The sequence below is a fragment of the Erpetoichthys calabaricus genome, chromosome 4, assembly GCF_900747795.2.
Source record: "Erpetoichthys calabaricus chromosome 4, fErpCal1.3, whole genome shotgun sequence".
Lineage (NCBI taxonomy): Eukaryota > Metazoa > Chordata > Cladistia > Polypteriformes > Polypteridae > Erpetoichthys > Erpetoichthys calabaricus.
In genome coordinates, this window is record NC_041397.2 from 277,955,349 (window position 1) to 277,976,931 (window position 21,583).

Sequence of the window (21,583 nt, forward strand, 5' to 3'; positions counted from 1 at the left end):
GAACTTGAAAATGAAAATGCAAAGTGGAAAATGAAAATTCAATAAGCAGCAGGTGACACCAGTGCTCATTTACGTTTCACTTTTCATTTTTGCAGCTTCATTGCGGTTCAGGCTGAAGATGAAACTGCAAACAGGGTTATTTAATTGTCATTTAAATTTTTGCAGCATTCTTGCATGCAGATTTTGAACATGAAATTGTAAATGGGGACGTTTCATTTTCATTTTAATTTCTGCAGCATTTTTGCATGCAGACTTTGAAAATGAAATTGTAAAAGAGAGATTGCATTTTCATTTCATGATTTTCATTTTCATTTTTGCAGAAAATACCTCCCATAATCAAGGGGTTTGGTGCACCTATTTGAATGGATAAAGAGTCCTACAGCAGTAAGTCACATAACCATGGTATCGGCTTTTCTACAATTGTATATAAAAAGTATTCACTCTTATGGAAGTTTTTATATTTTACTGTTATACAACATTGAATCACAGTGGATTTCATTTAGCTTTTTTGACACTGGTCAACAGAAAAATACTTTTTAACGTCAAAGTGAAAACAGTTCTCTGCAAAGTGGCCTAAATGAATTGCAAATATAAAACACAAAATAATTGATCGCTTGAGTATTCATCTCCTTCAAGTCAGTAATTAGTAGATGCAGCTTTGGCAGCCATGACACCCTTGACTCTATGTGCACTGGTCTCCTATGTCTGTCAGCTTTCCAGTTTGTCTCCATTCTTCCTTGTGTAACCGCTCAAGCTATGTTAGCATGCATTTTGATCATGAGTAAGTACAGTGCCGGATTAACCAATAGGCACATGTAGCATATGCTACGGGCCCCGCAATTTCGGGGGCCCCCAAATGGTGGACCCAATATTTAATGAAAAAGTGTAGCATTGAAAAACTGGTCTTTAAAAATATTATCTTTATGTTTTTAAACTGTAAATTTCTTACACAACAAAACTTTAGGGGCCCAACACATAAAATTCACATAAATATTATAAGATTCTTATTATAATCGAGAGTAAAATAATTATTTAGTTCGGTTTGAACTGTTCAGAATCAGACCAAAAGGGCCCCCAAATTTGAAATGTGCTACGGGCCCCCAAAGCTCTTAATCTGGCCCTGAGTAAGTAGCCTTTGTCAAGTGGAGCCACAACCTCTTAACTGGACTGAGATCTGGGCCTTTCTAATGACTCCTAAGAGCTGCACTGAAAGAACCTGTCCTACCCCAGAGTAGGACATGAGAAGTAGTTATTAAGCATCCTACACCCACTCCCAAATAGCACTAAGAATTCATGTTTGAGAATGAATGTTGTCACATGAGCTGCAAATTGCCCCTAATGATGTTTTGTAGGTTTCTGATACTAATGCTAAAGCTTCACCACAAAGGTAATACAGTAATCCCTCGCTATATCGCGCTTCGCCTTTCGCGGCTTCACTCCATCGCGGATTTTATATGTAAGCATATTTAAATATATATCGCGGATTTTTCGCTGCTTCGCGGGTTTCTGAGGACAATGGGTCTTTTAATTTCTGGTACATGCTTCCTCAGTTGGTTTGCCCAGTTGATTTCATACAAGGGACGCTATTGGCAGATGGCTGAGAAGCTACCCAACTTACTTTTCTTTCTCTCTCTCTTGCGCTATCTGTGATCCTGACGTAGGGGGTGTGAGCAGGGGGGCTGTTCGCACACTTAGACGATACGGACACTTGTCTGAAAATGCTGAAAGATTATCTTCACGTTGCTACCTTCTGTGTGCAGCTTTTAACTATGTTGCACGGTGCTTCGCATACTTAAAAGCTCAAAGGGCACGTATTGATTTTTGACTCTGTCTCTCTCTCTCTCACTCTCACTCTCTCTCTGCTCCTGACGGAGGGGGTGTGAGCTGCCGCCTTCAACAGCTTTGTGCCGCGGTGCTTCGCATACTTACAAGCCAAACAGCCCTATTGATTTTTTTGCTCCTTTGAAAAGGAAGATATGTTTGCATTCTTTTAATTGTGAGACTGAACTGTCATCTCTGTCTTGTCATTGAGCACAGTTTAAACTTTTGAAAAAGAGACAAATGTTTGTTTGCAGTGTTTGAATAACGTTCCTGTCTCTCTACAACCTCATGTGTTTCTGCGCAAATCTGTGACCTAAGCATGACAATATAAAAATAACCATATAAACATATGGTTTCTACTTCGCGGATTTTCTTATTTCGCGGGTGGCTCTGGAAAGCAACCCCCGCGATGGAGGAGGGATTACTGTAATAATAATAATAGTAGTAGTAGGAGGAGGAGGAGGAGATGAAGAAGATGAAAGAAATCATAATCTTCTTCCTCTTTCGGCTGCTCCCGTTAGGGGTTGCCACAGTGGATCATCTTCTTCCATATCTTTCTGTCTTCTGCATCTTGTTCTGTCACACCCATCACCTGCATGTCCTCTCTCACCACATCCATAAACCTTCTCTTAGGCCTTCCTCTTTTATTCTTACCTGGCAGCTCTAACCCTTACATCATTTTCCCAATATACCCAACATTTCTCCTCTGCACATGTCCAAACTTTTGCCTCTCTGAAGGAAATCATAATATGGTAGAATATTGTGCCAAACTGCATATAATTGTAACTTTTCAACAACATCAAAAGTAATACTGATATAAGAACTGAGATTTAAAGACTGAGACACATACACACTGAATGAGAGTATAGCCGATAACAAGCACATTAATTTAACAATGAATGATCCATAGAACACTTTCAGAAGAATCACCGTCCTGCTTTTATGACCATCGGAAGTGCCTTGTAAAGTAACAGTTACTGAAACTTGCAACGATTATCCTTGTGCTATTTCTGAAGTCATGTTCACTAATCCACCGCTTCCGATTGTCTTGAAAAATTGCATGCAGTGTCCCCCCCTTATTTTCAGGGAGGCTCTTTTTATCCAATCTCCACTTAGCTTCTTGAGCCTTCCTGGGCTTATAAAGTGTAACACGAATGTTTCAGGAGTTTGTGGAATGCAGAGCTCATCATACCCATGTGACATTTTGCTGGAAATGAAAATATTGAGAAATATCTAAAGGGTTCACAAATGTTCTAGCATGACTACAGTTATGCCAATACATCTCTCCAAAAATAATCACAATCTATACATATTAATAAAAGGCAAAGCCCTCACTGACTCACTGACTGACTGACTGACTGACTGACTCATCACTAATTCTCGAACTTCCCGTGTAGGTGGAAGGCTGACATTTGGCAGGCTCATTCCTTACAGCTTACTTACAAAAGTTAGGCAGGTTTCATTTCGAAATTCTACGCGTAATGGTCATAACTGGAACATGTTTTTTGTCCATATACTCTAATGGAGGAGGCGGAGTCACGAATCGCGTCATCACGCCTCATACGTAATCACGTGAACTAAAAACAAGGAAGAGATTTACAGCACGAGTCAAACGCGGGAACGAAGGTAAATGACGTTAATTTTTGAGTGTCTTTTAATACTGTGTAAGCATACATATTAACACATGTGCAATTAAACGTGTGCATTTACGGGGTGATTTCTCAGGCTTAAAAGCTCGCCTTTTATCAAACGCGGGAACAAAGGTAAATGACGTTGTTCACTGTCTTTTAATACTGTGTAAGCATACATATTAACACATGTGCAATTAAACGTGTGCATTTACGGGGTGATTTCTCAGGCTTAAAAGCTCGCCTTTTACTAAAAAGGTAAATGCAAAACTATTTTCAATCATTCTATGATCTGCTTCTCACAACTGAAGGCACCGTGGCTGATGTTACGTCACTTGCTGGCCAACCATAAGCGTTACCTGGTAGGTAACCAGCCACTCACTTCACTCCCTTACGGGAATCGAACCTCTGAGGTTTTCTTTTGTTCTTAATTAAAATTTAAAAGCAATACTTCACCGCTGCTAAGCCCCTCTAGCGCTGCCGTCCGAGGTTCGATTACCGTAAGCAAGTGCAGTGAGTGTGTACGCCTGATGAGCCAAGAATAAGGGGGAAAGACGTGTCGCGTACTCTTTGCATTATTTGACAGTAAACTATTTTCAACCATTCTATGATCTGCTTCTCACAACTGAAGGCACCGTGGCTGATGTTACCTCACTTGCTGGCCAACAATAAGCGTTACCTGGTAGGTAACCAGCCACTCACTTCACTCCCTTACGGGAATCGAACCTCGGACGTCAGCGCTACAGGCAAAGCCCCTAAAATTGCGCCACGGCGTGTGGTTCGTTTATTTGACAACATGTAGATCGGGGTAATTACATTCACGGCATTCGTAGTCTGATTCACAATCTGATTGTATGGGTGGTTACCTACCAGGTAACGCTTATAGTTGGCCACCAAGTCAGGTCGAAGTGATCACTCGAATGAAGGCAGCTTCACAAAAAAACAGATCCTTAACAAACTGTTATTAGTATATTTTCAATTTTCCCTCAATTTAAAAAGGTTTTGTTTTCTTCTTAATAAAAATTTAATAGCGGTACTTCGCCGGTGCGAAGCGCGTGGATTTGACCGACTGACACATACAGACATATTCATGAGTGCAGGTACTTCGGAAAGAAAGCACCGTGTAAATCTAAAGTTTAAATTAAGTTCATAGACCTACAAAAGGTTGCCATTCATTTGAGGCAAGATTGCTTTTCTTCTGTACAACTATACGTTGCATTCTCAAGAGTGTGCTTGCACCGCTTCGATTATAGATATATATATATATATATGTACAGTGGTGTGAAAAACTATTTGCCCCCTTCCTGATTTCTTATTCTTTTGCATGTTTATCACACAAAATGTTTCTGATCATCAAACACATTTAACCATTAGTCAAATATAACACAAGTAAACACAAAATGCAGTTTTTAAATGATGGTTTTTATTATTTAGGGAGAAAAAAAATCCAAACCTACATGGCCCTGTGTGAAAAAGTAATTGCCCCCTTGTTAAAAAATAACCTAACTGTGGTGTATCACACCTGAGTTCAATTTCCGTAGCCACCCCCAGGCCTGATTACTGCCACACCTGTTTCAATCAAGAAATCACTTAAATAGGAGCTGCCTGACACAGAGAAGTAGACCAAAAGCACCTCAAAAGCTAGACATCATGCCAAGATCCAAAGAAATTCAGGAACAAATGAGAACAGAAGTCATTGAGATCTATCAGTCTGGTAAAGGTTATAAAGCCATTTCTAAAGCTTTGGGACTCCAGCGAACCACAGTGAGAGCCATTATCCACAAATGGCAAAAACATGGAACAGTGGTGAACCTTCCCAGGAGTGGCCGGCCGACCAAAATTACCCCAAGACCGCAGAGACGACTCATCCGAGAGATCACAAAAGACCCCAGGACAACGTCTAAAGAACTGCAGGCCTCACTTGCCTCAATTAAGGTCAGTGTTCACGACTCCACCATAAGAAAGAGACTGGGCAAAAACGCCTGCATGGCAGATTTCCAAGACGCAAACCACTGTTAAGCAAAAAGAACATTAGGGCTCGTCTCAATTTTGCTAAGAAACATCTCAATGATTGCCAAGACTTTTGGGAAAATACCTTGTGGACTGATGAGACAAAAGTTGAACTTTTTGGAAGGCAAATGTCCCGTTACATCTGGCGTAAAAGGAACACAGCATTTCAGAAAAAGAACATCATACCAACAGTAAAATATGGTGGTGGTAGTGTGATGGTCTGGGGTTGTTTTGCTGCTTCAGGACCTGGAAGGCTTGCTGTGATAGATGGAACCATGAATTCTACTGTCTACCAAAAAATCCTGAAGGAGAATGTCCGGCCATCTGTTCGTCAACTCAAGCTGAAGCGATCTTGGGTGCTGCAACAGGACAATGACCCAAAACACACCAGCAAATCCACCTCTGAATGGCTGAAGAAAAACAAAATGAAGACTTTGGAGTGGCCTAGTCAAAGTCCTGACCTGAATCCAATTGAGATGCTATGGCATGACCTTAAAAAGGCGGTTCATGCTAGAAAACCCTCAAATAAAGCTGAATTACAACAATTTTGCAAAGATGAGTAGGCCAAAATTCCTCCAGAGCGCTGTAAAAGACTCATTGCAAGTTATCGCAAATGCTTGATTGCAGTTATTGCTGCTAAGGGTGGCCCAACCAATTATTAGGTTCAGGGGGCAATTACTTTTTCACACAGGGCCATGTAGGTTTGGATTTTTTTTTCTCCCTAAATAATAAAACCACCATTTACAAACTGCATTTTGTGTTTACTTGTGTTATATTTGACTAATGGTTAAATGTGTTTGATGATCAGAAACATTTTGTGTGACAAACATGCAAAAGAATAAGAAATCAGGAAGGGGGCAAATAGTTTTTCACACCACTGTATGTATGTCTATATATAAATATGTAAGCTTTTAAGTACTGCCTTACTTCTCTTTAAGAAAGGAAGATGTAATGATACTTGATTTAAACGATTCCATGTCTTCCTGGGTTTGCTTAGCTTATTGTCAATATCTTTACACCTGTTTTTAACACTTATTTACTGAAACGGGCTTTCACGAAAAAAGTTAGGGCTTTGCTACAGGATACACCCTCCACAAGTTAAGCAAGTAAAAATAAAATATATATTTCTGTTTTATTTAAACCTTTTAAGTTTGTATGCATAGCCCCATTTGGCTGTTTAATTTTTTTTTTCTTTCTTCAGTAATATTTAATCTCCTTAAAGAAAAAGAACATATCCATTTTACTTTTTTTGTATCTCTTTAGTAATATTTTAGTGTAAAAGGATAACCAGTATTTAAACATTTTATGTTACTTTATAAATTTATTTTACACAATGTTGAAAAATTAATAAGAAAGCTACATATTTTGGCAGCTGCTGCTTTAATTTCTAAAAATGAGAAACCCTCATTTATAAAAGTTTGCTGCAGATGACTTAACTGAAAATAAATGAATAGTTCCTATGTGTATAATACATATTTATCTATTTTACTTATGCCTTTATTCCAGCAACTTGCAACATCTGAGGTACAATTTGTTACATTACTTTTGTTTTTTGCAGCACAGGCAGGTGAAGTGACTTCCTCAGGGTCACACAGTGGTGTCAGTACCAGGATTTGAACTTACAAGCTCCGGGTTTACTGAAATATTACTGAAGAAAGAAAAAAAACGAAAACGGGCAAATAGGGCTATGCATACAGATGTCCATCCATCCATTATCCAACCCGCTATATCCTAAATACAGGAGCCAATAAGTAGATATGTATATATACAGTGTGTATATATATATATATGTATATATATATATATATATATATGTGAATGTATGTATGTATATATGTATGTCTATATATATATATGTGAATGTATGTATGTATATATGTATGTCTATATATATATATATATATATGTAGATATGTAAATTTGTATATGTATATATATATATATGTATATGTGGATGTGTATATACATATATGTAGATATGTGTATATGTAGATATGTATATATATGTATATATGTTTATGTATAAGTATAGTTACATAACCTCTTTAACACACTACTTCTCCGCTGCGAAGCGCAGGTATTTTGCTATATATATATATATATATATATATATATATATATATATATATATATATATGACAGCAACACTCATAACAATAACACAATTACATATATATATATGTAGATATGTATATATATATGTGTCAATCTATCTATGTATGTATGTCTAGATATATATTTATGTAGATATGTATATATATGTAGATGTGTATATATGTAGATATGTAAATATTTATGTATATATATGTGTCTGTGTGTATATATATATATATATATATGTATATATATATATATATATATATATATATATATATATATATATATATATATATATATATATATATATATATATATATATGTGTGTGTGTGTGTGTGTATGTATATGTGTGTGTTTATGTATGTGTGTATATATATATGTTGATATGTGTATATATATATATGTATATATATGTGGATGTGTATATGTATATATATATATGTAGATATGTGTATATGTAGATATGTATATATATGTATATGTATATATATGTTTATGTGTGTGTGTGTGTGTATATTATTATATATATAAAAGACAGCAACACTCATAACAATGACAACACAATTACATTGACAATCATGTTACGTTATTTTTAAAATGTTTCCTTTTTTTTTTCATAACCTCTTTAACTCACTACTTCTCCGCTGCGAAGCGCGGGTATTTTGCTAGTTTTTAATACTGGCCTTTCCACATTAGATCTAAATAAGCTCTCTTGTTTGCCTTGATGTCAGATTCAGGCTGTCTTAGCTTGATTGTCTCCATTATGAGTACATAGAATGCTGAATGGCCTTGCTCCATAATTTTTTTTGTTTTTATAGTGAAATTTTTAAGTAGTTGAAATAATCTGTAACTGTTATATAAAAATGTTTATGACTTATTTCATTCAGAGCAGAAAAGATATTTTCATCTTAGAACCAAGTGCATATTACTTTGACAGTTATGAGTGGTTTATTTGTATAAGGACACGTCAATGCCACAACTTGAATCTAAAGCTTAGATTAAGTGGAGTAATTACAGACCATAATAGCTGGAAATGACTAAGTGACAACACTTGCTGAAGATTCTGAAAAATGATTAGAGTAAGACATTCTCTGCATTTCCAGATTGTAGGAATCTACAGATTTTAATTTGTAACAGTGACAAAGTAATTATTTGAAAATAAGCATAAGTTATTCATATACAGTACATGTGATCATTAATCTGTTTAACACAAAACAGAGTCAGGCAATGTTTCAATCAAAAGTAATATTATTAATATGGAAATTATGAAAATTTGTTGGCATCGCTGGCACCATCCCTGTTGTTGTTTGACTGACGCCATATAAAAACACAATTCTCACATTTCATGATGAGCAAGATGAAAGTCAAACTACATCTGATTGTGTCATCCATTCATCCTTCTGTCCATCAATTTTCTAACCATGGAGGCCCAGAGTCTTTCCAACAAAATGGGAAATTTATGTGGTCGTGTGTTGTACAAAACGACGGGCGCTCAGCAGGCTCCTATCAATTATGGAGAATCCACTGCATCCACTTAATAGTATCATCTCCAGACAGAAGAGCAGCTTCAGCGACAGACTGCTGTCACTGTTCTGCTCCACTGACAGACTGAGGAGATCGTTCCTCCCCCAAACTATGCGACTCTTCAATTCCACCCGGGGGGGTAAACATTAACATTTAACATTATAGAAAGTTATTGTCTGTTTTTTACCTGCATTATTATCAATCTTTAATTTAATATTGTTTATTGTATCAGTATGCTGCTACTGGAGAATGTGAATTTCCCCTTGGGATTAATAAAGTATCTATCTATCTATCTATCTATCTATCTATCTATCTATCTATCTATCTATCTATCTATCTATCTATCTATCTATCTATCTATCTATCTATCTATCTATCTATCTATCTATCTATCTAAATAAATGGAAAAAGATCCTCACCAAGATGCACTAGTCCTTTAGAGCTCCGATTTGAGCTTCTCTACTCTACAACAGAGCAGCCTAACTGCCGAAGTTATAAATGAGATCTTGCACTACAAATTCCTGCAGCTGAGCTTAAAGTGGAGAGGATGAGTAGAATCATTAAGCATTTCAACAGGTTTTTGTATAATCAGGTCTGCATATATTACCACTATCTGAGAGACACTTGGTTAGCTCCGCAACCACCAAATACATTTTGTCATTAAATCATACAGCTGGAGAAAATGAGAAATGAGTGGCAGAGGTACAAAGGCTAAAAGAAGAAATGACAGTTTAAAAAGGCAGAAGTGGATCAACCAGACTTACAACAGCAGAAAGGGTGAATCCAAAACGCAATGTCAAAAGAGAAAAAATCACAGAAGCTGACATTACTGAATGTTTTTATTATTCTCATCATGCATAAAAGTAAATATATCAGATGACTTGTTCAAAATTCACTGCATATATTTAAAGTTTGACTTTTATATTCCAATGTGACTCCATATATTCAAGTATCACTCCACATACAGTATTTCAAGTTTGAGTCTCAATATTCAAAACAGACCTTATATATTCAGAATTCCATGCATTATTACCAAATTTATTTTGAAAATTTAATTTTATATTGGCAGGATCAACCAGTTATTATTTGTATTTTTATTTACAGTGGTGTGCAAAAGTATTTAATCCCATAAATCATATTTTTTTGCATGACAAAATATTTATCTTTTGCGTTTTTCTTTTTCAAGTAAATATCTACAGAAAATGACTTATGTTACAGCATAAGGTTTCACATTAAAAATACTAAATGGATGAATATTTGTACAAATATTTTGTCATGCAGAAAATTGCAATGACTTACAAGGGGATTGAATACTTTTGCATGCCACTGTATTCATTTATTTACCTATTTAATATATATTTGGTAAGATTATTTTTTTCTATGTTTTGCCACTTTGTGTTTTTGTGTGATTGTGGTGCCTTTTTATAAACGTCTGGCTGTTACGATTCAGCCAAGGTTTATTCTCTGGCTTGTGTGTAACTATTGTTCAGGACTCTATACAAATACAAATCTTATTATGGGATATATCATCTACTGTTAAATTCTACTCTGTACTTCTAAAATTTATATATTTTTTTTTTTATTTCTTACTATATTGAGAAATTGTTCTGTGTACTGTACTGTATTGTATTGACCCTCTTCTTTTGACACCCACTGCATGCCCAACCTACCTGGAAAGGGGTCTCTCTTTGAACTGCCTTTCCCAAGGTTTCTTCCATTTTTCCCTACTAGGTTTTTTTTGGGAGTTTTTCCTTGTCTTCTTAGAGAGTCAAGGCTGGGGGTCTGTCAAGAGGCAGGGCCTGTTAAAGCCCATTGCGGCACTTCCTGTGTGATTTTGGGCTATACAAAAATAAACTGTATTGTATTGTATTGTTATTCTGGTTAATTTTGAATTGTTATTTCTGCTGTATTTATTTATCAATTATTGTCTGTGTTCTATATCTTTAAATTTACAACTATTGCTTGTGTTTTGTGCATGGGGTCCCCAGAGGTGGGGTCACTCTGATATCACTGCTGTTGTGTCCTTCTTCTGTCTTTATATTGAGGTCAGAGAGAGGAACCCAGCAGTGGGGCACTGAATGCAGTAGCTGCCATTTGCGAGTACTGTATACTGTATCTTCTTGTTACTTCTGGTTAACTAGATTTGTCATTCTTGTTCTTGAATTTGCTTTATGATTGTGCCTTTGGAATTCACTTCAGACTGCCTTATAGTCAAATCCATTATGCCCTTATTGTGTATTTTTTAAAATATTTTCACTCCTTTGATAATGTCTCCATGTATAAATTACATTGTTTAGACTAGGGGTGGCAAACTCCAGTCCTCGAGTGCCGCAGTGGCTGCAGGTTTTCATTCTAACCATCTTCTTCATCAGTTTTTGCTGCTAATTAACTTCTTTTGCCTTAATTTAATTAACTTGATTCAGGCCTCTTAGTTGTTTATTTTTTAGCTGCCAAACAATAATGAGATGCAAAACAAGGTGCCACATAACCAGCTCACCCGTGCCCATCATGCAATATCTGAAAATAAAGAAAGGTGAAGGTCTCAGTAAGGTTGATCTCTCAGGTCCCCAAAACATTTTGACAATATTCTTAGAAAAAACAGTTATGGAAATGTCTGCTGTGTCAGAATGAGAGCAGCAACAAGCCATAGAATTAAATAACGAGTTTAATTAACAGCAAGAATTGGCTTCTCATTAAGAAACTGGTTGGAGTGAAATTAGTTGGAGTTTGAAGCCCCAATTTAGCTGGTCAACTGTTAACTTGTTTCACATTTGATTTCTGTTTGGCTGTCATTTAATGAAGAAAATAATTAATTCAGAGCACTGAATCCTTAAAAACAGGGCTATTAAAATGAAGGGAAAAAGAAGTTAATTAGCAGTGAAAACTGGTCACTGATTAGGAAAAGGAACTGGGGAAGAATGAAAACCTGTAGCCACTACGGCCCTCCAGGACTGGAGTTTGCCACCCGTGGTTTACACTGTTTCTGCATGCCAGAGTGTTTCATTGTTTCTCTCTTCCTTGTAAGATATTTTAAACTTTCATTTTATTTTCAACATTCATGGTGAACTTCCCATTTTCTGCCCTGCTTAGACTAAAATCTGTAGGTAGAGGTTGGGGACAGTCAGTCTGGGCTGTAGCCTTTTCTGGGCACATTTGTGAAGGTTCTGTCACACTTTTTTAGAGAAGTTTTGGAGGCCTCATATCCCTCTAGCCAAGTCTTCAGAATAGGTCATCCACCTGAAGCTAAGCATGTTCGGGCCTGGCCAGTACTTGGTTGGGAGACAATCTAGGAAAATCTTGGGTTGCTGCTGGAAAAGGTGTTGGCAAGGCCAGTAGGAAGCACTTACCCCATTGTGTGAAAGTGGATCCCAACACCCCAGTCCAGTGATGGGGACACTGTGCTGTAAAAATGGTGTCATCCTTTGGATGAAACATAAAATCGAGGTTCCCACTCTCTATGCTTTGTAAAGCGTACGGTGTATGCCAAAGTCCAGGCTACATTGCCTACCAGGGCCTAGTCGTTCTGGCCCCCAAATCATGTTCCATCTCTAAGTGACTACCATTTTCACCCCTTCACAATCCAATAACTTACGTGTGGTGAGTGTACTGGCGCAAAAATGGCGGCCGTCACATCATCCGGATGGATGCTCCCCACTCACTATGTAAAGTGATTTGAGAAGTGAGAAAAGTGCTATATAAATGTAAAGAATTATTATTATTATTAGGTTTTTGATATCAGTTCACAGCAAATGCAACATGGTTGTTGGACCTGTGATTGAATGACACTGCGCCTTTTTCCTTTTAGCCTTCTCTGTCATTTACACATATACTTTGTGTTACTGTTTGTCACTGTGCTTGGATACAATATGTGAGCAAATATCACTTAAAAGTGTGCATTAGAAAGAACTTGGGAAAGGAAAGGTAAGCATTTAAAACTGTGGCAAAAGGAAATTCTTCTGAATGTAAATATGATGCTAGCACATTTTTCTGAATACAGATTAATAGAAGAAGGAGGAAGCCAATTAGAAGTAAGAGTGATCCATTGATTTGTGAAACTGGTTGGAATGAAAAGCTGCAGCTCCAGGACTGAACTTGAGACTTCTTCTTCTTCTTCTTTCAGCTGCTCCCGTTAGGGGTCGCCACAGTGGATCATCTTCTTCCATAACTTTCTGTCCTCTGCATCTTGTTCTGTTACACCCATCACCTGCATGTCCTCTCTCACCACATCCATAAACCTTCTCTTGGGCCTTCCTCTTTTTCTCTTGCCTGGCAGCTCTATACTTAGCATCCTTCTCCCAATATACTCAGCATCTCTCCTCTGCACATGTCCAAACCAACACAATCTAGCCTCTCTGAATTTGTCTCCCAACCGTCCAACTTGAGCTGACCCTCTAATGTACTCATTTCTAATCCTGTCCATCCTCGTCACACCCAATGCAAATCTTAGCATCTTTAACGCTGCCACCTCCAGCTTTGTCTCCTGCTTTCTGGTCAGTGCCACCATCTCCAACCCATTTAACATAGCTGGTCTCACTACCGTCCTGTAGACCTTCCCTCTCACTCTTGCTGATACCCATCTATCACAAATTACTCCTGACACTCTTCTCCACCCATTCCACCCTGCCTGCACTCTCTTTTTCACCTCTCTTCCACAATCCCCATTACTCTGTACTGTTGATCCCAAATATTTAAACTCATTCACCTTCACCAACTCTACTCCTTGCATCCTCACCATTCCACTGACCTCCCTCTCATTTACACACATGCATTCTGTCTTGTTCCTACTGACCTTCATTCCTCTCCTCTCTAGAGCATATCTCCACCTCTCCAGGGTCTCCTTAACCTGCTCCCTACTATCGCTACAGATCACAATGTCATCAGCAAACATCATAGTCCACGAGGACTCCTGTCTAATCTTGTCTGTCAACCTGTCCATCACCATTGCAAATAAGAAAGGGCTCAGAGCCGATCCCTGATGTAATCCCACCTCCAACCTGAATGCATCCGTCGCTCCTACCTTCCCTCATACATATCCTGTACAACTCTTACATATGTCTCTACCACTCCCGACTTCTTCATACAATACCCAACTCCTCTTGAGGCACCCTGTCATATGCTTTCTCCAGGTCCACAAAGACGCAATGTAACTCTTTCTGGCCTTCTCTATACTTCTCCATCAACACCCTCAGAGCAAACATCGCATCTGTGGTGCTCTTTCTTGGTATGAAACCATACTGCTGCTCACTAACTATCACCTCACTTCTTAACCTAGCTTCCACTACTCTTTCCCATAACTTCATGCTATGGCTCATCAATTTTATCCCCCTGTAGTTACTACAGTCCTGCACATCCCCCTTATTCTTAAATATCGGCACCAGTACACTTCTTCTCCACTCCCCAGGCATCCTCTCACTTTCCAAGATTCCATTAAACAATCTGGTTAAAAACTCCACTGCCATCTCTCCTAAGCACCTCCATGATTCCACAGGTATGTCATCTGGACCAACGGCTTTTCCATTCTTCATCCTCTCCATAGCTGTCCTTACTTCCTCCTTGGTAATCCATTGCACTTCCTGATTCACTATCTCCACATCATCCAACCTCTTCTCTCTCTCGTTCTCTTCATTCATAAGCCTTTCAAAATAAACTTTCCATCTGCTCATCACACTCTCCTCGCTTGTGAGTACGTTTTCACCTTTATCCTTTACTAGCAAAATACCCGCGCTTCGCAGCGGAGAAGTAGTGTGTTAAAGAGGTTATGAAAAAAAAAGGAAACATTTTAAAAATAACGTAACATGATTGTCAATGTAATTGTGTTGTCATTGTTATGAGTGTTGCTGTGTTTTATATATATAAAATACACACACACACATATAAACATATATATACATATACATATACACATATATATACATATCTACATATATATATATATATATATATATATATATATATTATATATACATATACACATCCACATATCAACATATATATATACACATATATACACACACACACGCTTTATGGGTGATGATTGTTTTACTCTTTTTATCTTTATTTTATTTTATTGTAGAATCAACTCCTATCTGCACACAGCAGGGCAGCCGTGGGCGGATGCGTATGGTGTATTCACTCCATGTTATCGTGCATTGCGCTGTCAGTGGTATTTTGATAAAAGAATTTGAACAACATATAAGAAGCGTATAAATTATTAAACAGTAAAAACATTAACATTTAAGAAGTAAAGTTACATTAAGTACTACTGCAGTGCCTTCGGGTATACCTCATTTTTTGTTTGCCCATTACATGCTTAAATGTATACATTTTTTGGTGCACCTACCCGAGAAGACGCGACATATAACCGAGCGTGGGAGAAGCATGGATTTTAAACACGCGTTGAGTTCATCTGCTGGTCTCCCTCGTGGAATAACTGGTAATGTTTGAATAAAATCTACAGCGAGTAAAACGACATTACCTCCTATTTTTTTTTTTACGATCTCTGAGATGTTGCTTTTTTCGGTTCAAGGCTTCATAAGCTCTTTTATGTTGTATGGTGTACTTATCCCAAACCATCATCTTTGAATGTTGCAAGACTTTCGCCTTGTATGTAGATCGGGGTAATTACAATCATTGCATTCCTAGTCTGAATCACAATCTGATTGTATGGGTGGTTACCTGGCACTGTAGGGTTGCCACCCGTCCTTTAAAATACGGAATCATGCCGCGTTTGAGAATGAAATTGCGCGTCCCGTTTTGAATCAATACTGGACGGGATTTATCCCGTATTTTTTTTATCATTTTTTTTTTAAAGCAGCGTCTCATGCAAATCATCCCACACGCATTTTATGAAGATGCCTCCTTTCCTACTTTTGATTGGGTAATACTTGATGTCATCGTTAGTTTGATTGCTGTTTTTAACTGTCCAGTGAGGAGGGCGTGTCTTTTAAGTACAGTCTGCAAAGTGTTGGCACTGAGATGTGGCGTCAGCGCCATAGTTGAAGCCCCTAACGTTGCGGTCAGCAAGTCGGCTAACATCCGCCATGTGCCGTCTTTCAGTTGCGAGAAGCAGATCATAGAATGGTTGAAACTGTTGCCCCTAACGTTGCGCCACGGCGTGTGGTTCGTTTATACCTCGTGTCTTCTCATTAAACTTTTATCTCGCGAATATGTTATTGCAATCCGCAGCGGGAGCGTTTCTATAAACTTAATTTAAACTTACGTTTTACACCGTGCTTTGTTTCCCTTATGAACATGCTTGTATGCTTAACTCGCTCCGTTCTCAATTGTTTAATTAATTTTTTGCTCTTCGCTGTTTGCGGCTGTTCCTCCATTTCCCCCTACTTCGTTCTTTTATCTCGCGAATATGTTATTGCAATCCTTAACGGGAGCGTTTCAATAAACTGATTGAAAATAGTTTTGCATTTACCTTTTTAGTAAAAGGCGAGCTTTTAAGCCTGAGAAATCACCCCGTAAATGCACACGTTTAATTGGACATGTGTTAATATGTATGGTTACACAGTATTAAAAGACAGTGAACAACGTCAGTTACCTTTCTTCCCGCGTTTGATAAAAGGTGAGCTTTTAAGCCTGAGAAATCACCCCGTAAATGCACACGTTTAATTGCACATGTGTTAATATGTATGCTTACACAGTATTAAAAGACAGTCAAAAATTAACGTCATTTACCTTCGTTCCCACGTGTGACTCGTGCTGTAAATGTCTTCCTTGTTTTTAGTTCACGTGATTACGTAGGAGGCATGATGACGCGATACGTGACTCCGCCTCCTCCATTACAGTGTATGGACAAATAATATGTTCCAGTTATGACCATTACGCTTTGAATTTCGAAATGAAACCTGCCTAACTTTTGTAAGTAAGCTGTAAGGAATGAGCCTGCCAAATTTCAGCCTTCCACCTACACGGGAAGTTGGAGAATTAGTGATGAGTGAGTCAGTCAGTCAGTGAGTGAGTGAGTGAGTGAGTCAGTCAGTCAGTGAGGGCTTTGCCTTTTATTATTATAGATCACCTGCACATCTTTCCCAGCTCGGTCCCTCTGTCTAGCCAATCAGTACAGGTCCTCTTCTCCCTCTTTAGTGTCCAACCTCTCATACAACTCCTCATATGCTTTTTCTTTAGCCTTCACCACTTCTCTCTTCACCTTGTGCCTTATCTCCTTGTACTCTTATCTACTTTCTGCATCTCTCTGACTATCCCACTTCTTCTTTGCCATTCTCTTCCTCTGTATACTCTCCTGTATTTTCTCATTCCACCACCAGGTTTCCAAGCACCTTTCTTGCTGTCACCCTTACTACATCTGCTGTAGTTTCCCAACTGTCTGGTAACTCTTCACTGCCAACCACTGCCTCTCTCACCTTCTCCCTAAACTCAACCTTGCAGTCTTCCTTTTTCAACTTCCACCATTTGATCCTAGGCTCTGCCTTCACTCTCTTCCTCTTCTTGATCTTCAACGTCATCCTACAGACCACCATCCTATGCTGCTTGACTACACTTTCCCCTGCCACTACTTTGCAGTTTTCAATCTCCTTCAGATTGACTCTTCAGCATAGTATGTAATCTACAGTACCTGTGTGCATTTTCCACCACTCTTGTATGTCACCCTATGTTCCTCCCTTTTCTTAAAATACATATTCACCACAGCCATGTCCATCCTTTTGGCAAAATCCACTATCCTCTGACCTTCTTCATTCCTCTCCTTGACACCATACCTACCCATCACCTCCTCGTCTCCACTGTTCCCTTCACCAACATGCCCATTGAAATCTGCTCCAATCACCTGTTCATCACTTCATCCAACTCACTCCAAAAATCTTCTTTCCCACCCATTGCACACCCAGCTTGCAATGCAAATGCACTAACAAGATTCATCATCACACCTCCAATTTCCACCTTCATAATCATTACTCGACCCGACACTCTTTTCACCTCCAAAACACTCTTGACATACTGCTCCTTCAGAATAACCCCTACCCCATTTCTCCTCCCATCCACACCATGATAGAACAATTTCAATCCACCTCCGATCCACCTGGCCTTAGTCCCCTTCCATTTAGACTCTTGCACACACAATGTATCAACCTTCCTTCTCTCCATCATATCTGTTAACTCTCTCCCCTTACCAGTCATACTGCCAACATTCAAAGTTCCTACCCTCAGTTCCACTCTCTTTACTTTCCTCCTCTCTTCCTGCATCCGGACACATCTCCCCCCTCTTTTTCTCCTTCTTCTTCTTCGGCAAACAGTAGCCCAGTTTCCACAAGCACCCTGTTGGCTAACACTACTAGTGACGGTCGTTGTTAACCCGGGGCTTGACCGATCCAGTATGGAAATTTGTATTGTTGTCCGCATATTGATTTGGCAAAGTTTTACACCGGATGCCCTTCCTGATGTAGCCCTCCCCATTTATCTGGGCTTGGGACCGGCACGAAGAAACACACGGGTTTGTGCATCCCCTGTGGCTGGGTTAGGACTGAACTTGAGACACCCTACTCAAAAGGGCAAAACAGAAAATGTTTGGTTAAGTTTAATTTTCATTCTGTTTTAAATGCCTGTAATTTGTGTTTTTGTGTTGAAATGGTTGAACAAAACTGGCATTCACTGTAACATGGCAAAAATCTATCTGTGGAAAAAAAAAACAGTTATTTGCGAAAACTTTCCTGTTATTGATTAAAGCATTAGGAGGAGGAAGATTCATGCAGTGGTTTTTACGTGCACCTTGCTGGACTTGCTGGTAAGGAGATTGCCATTCTGCACGCATTCAAGCAGCCAGCAGTGAAAGTGACTTCCTTCCCCATGCGCATAGTCTGCTGGTTTTTCATTAAATTGTATTGGTGATCTGTTTGCTGTCAGTAGTATCTACTCGTGAAAAAGAGGAAAATATACAAGTTGGTGTAACAATAAGCTAAATTGTAGTTGAAGTCGCACAGAATGTTTCTGTGTTTTAAGACAGACAAACTCACAAATTCGCCAATGCTTTTCACGAGGAGATATTGAAAATTTGCACAGCTTGAGGTGTTCAAGATATCCCAATGATAATTTAATTGTCTCAGCAGATTTCCTTGCTGAATAAGTGCACCACTTTTCAATAAAATTGGTCCATTTGGGCAAGTGGTTTCATGCGGACAGACAGACATGGCTATCACAATAGGTGCTTTGCACATTATAATGGAATGTACCTAAAAAAACTAAGCCCAAAGAGCTGCGAGGTGCAGCTGTAACCATTGCACCACTGTGCAGCTCCCAAGCATTTTTGCTTAAATTATTAATGTCTGTTGTACATACTGAGCATGAACTTTACTTTTATGTAATTAAGTTACATATTTTTCATGATAGTAGGACACATTGTGATTGAACTGAATTGAAACGAAAACCTCTAAATTTGTTTCTAAATCAGGGCATTAATTCTGCTTGTCTAAATATCCAAGGTATCTTTTCTTCACTGGAATAATATTATACTAAATAAAAACACCAAAAGCTAAAGTTGATTCTTTTCTCAGATCTAACTAAATTATTTAAACCAAAAAAAATCTGAAACATAACAGTGACCTTTGGGCCAGTAATCCATCAAACTCAAGAACTCTTATTAGATCTGGTCACTAGCTTGTCCTGAGCAAAGAAAACAGATTAGCTAATTAGAAATCCCATGTGCTGCTCAATGCAACTGCAATAATAGGTGTTGTGCTCTGCTTAATAATTTAAACACCACAAAGCAATCATGTTCATACATTCATCACTTAAACTTAAACTGCTGTCTACAGCATCACTGTTTGTCTTACTCGTCCTCGAGTCAATGGTAAAAGTGTTTAATTGTCGGAGTTTGTTTCCATGTTATTTATTATTTTGTTTATTTTTTTCCCAGTTGGTCTAGAATATTTATAGTTGGGCGTGAAACAAAGAGATAAACAAAGGAAAAACGGTCTGGATTTGTACTGGATACTCCATTTAATGCCAGGGTGGTAAAAATAATAAAACAAGAAACCAGGATTAATGTGGTCTAGGGCATAGAATTCCAGCTCCTCAAGCTGTCAGAGGTGCTTCTTTAGTAAAGAATTGTGTCACCATTACATACTTCCAGTATGCTCTGTATACTGATTGTAAAAAGGGCATTGAGTCCAAATAATTAAAGAGTCAAATCGTAAACCAAAAATCAGAATCAAGAGGTTGAGTTTAGTTTCAAAATACCAGTAATGAAATGTTAAAGTCAGAGGCATGCTAAGTTTGGTCCATTTACAGCCATGGTGGTTTATTTAAATCTGTTCAGTTTGTGTCTTATAGGTAATACCAAAAGGGATGGAAATGTCAATACCCTGACTAAAACAAAGCTAAACATTAGTTATTAACACCAAAAAACATAAAAATCTGAAATTGAATAAAAACTTCAAAGAACAACCTTCCAAGCAATACTGAGGAATTCAAAAGATATTCTATTACAAAGTACTTAATCAAAACAACCAAACAAGGAAAATCTCAGCATCCTTAATAACAAGGGGTTGGGATGGGGTGGGGCTTAGTGGTATGAGGGCGGGGCCATGTGGGTGGGGCAGGGCAGTTGTGAATCCAATGCCTCCATAACAGGCCTATCTGAAGTCTGACTTTTATATCCTCCTTGGTGCTGGCACCAGACTAATTACAGCACCAGGGAATTAATAAATTAAGGATTTTCTCCCACACCCTTAATAATGGATTAAATAATAAATTGTATTATTTCAAACCAAGGCCAGTATAATTAAGATAGCAAAAGCAATAAACACAAGGATATCTTGATAAGAAAAATCAATTACTATAGAAACTAATAAAGAGCGAAAAATAACTGAAAGAAATGGCACACAACCAAATTTAAAGGTAGCATTCATAAAGAATCATAAAACTCTGGAACTTTATAGCTGAGTAAGTGGAAGGGCTGAAGCTAATGGCATCAGCATACTAACTGCAAAAAGAGCAGTCAGTCCAAAAAGAGAGAGTGAGGATCAGGAGAGAGAAAGAAAAAAGGAGTTGTAGGGCAATGCAAAGGTCAAAACCACAGGTCAAAAACAGAATCATTTCAAGTGCAAACTGAGAGCCAAAACACAAACTAAAAAAACAAAATCAAAAAGCAGAGCTTGTTTCAAAACCAGCTATCAAAATAGTCAACAGGAAATTTGCTTTAGTTGGGTCCAAGTTCAGATACTGAATGACTGCTTGGGGAATGTTTATACGTGGAGAAGGTGACAACGTCATATGCAGCACCCACTCAGTGCATCATGGGAAGATTTCCATACCGTTGGATGACAGCAACACTGCAAAATTGTGACTCCTATCACCAAAACAAAAAGGATTTGAAAAAGACAGTAAACCAAAAATGAACTTCAAAGCGAAAGCTTGGACTAAAATTCTGATTACAGAGTTTGATTCCTTGGGTGTAAAAAAAAAAAAAATCACCAAAAGTTTTCTTCTATCTTTGGAAAAGCCTGAGAGATTTTAAAAACATCCCCCATCATTACATTCT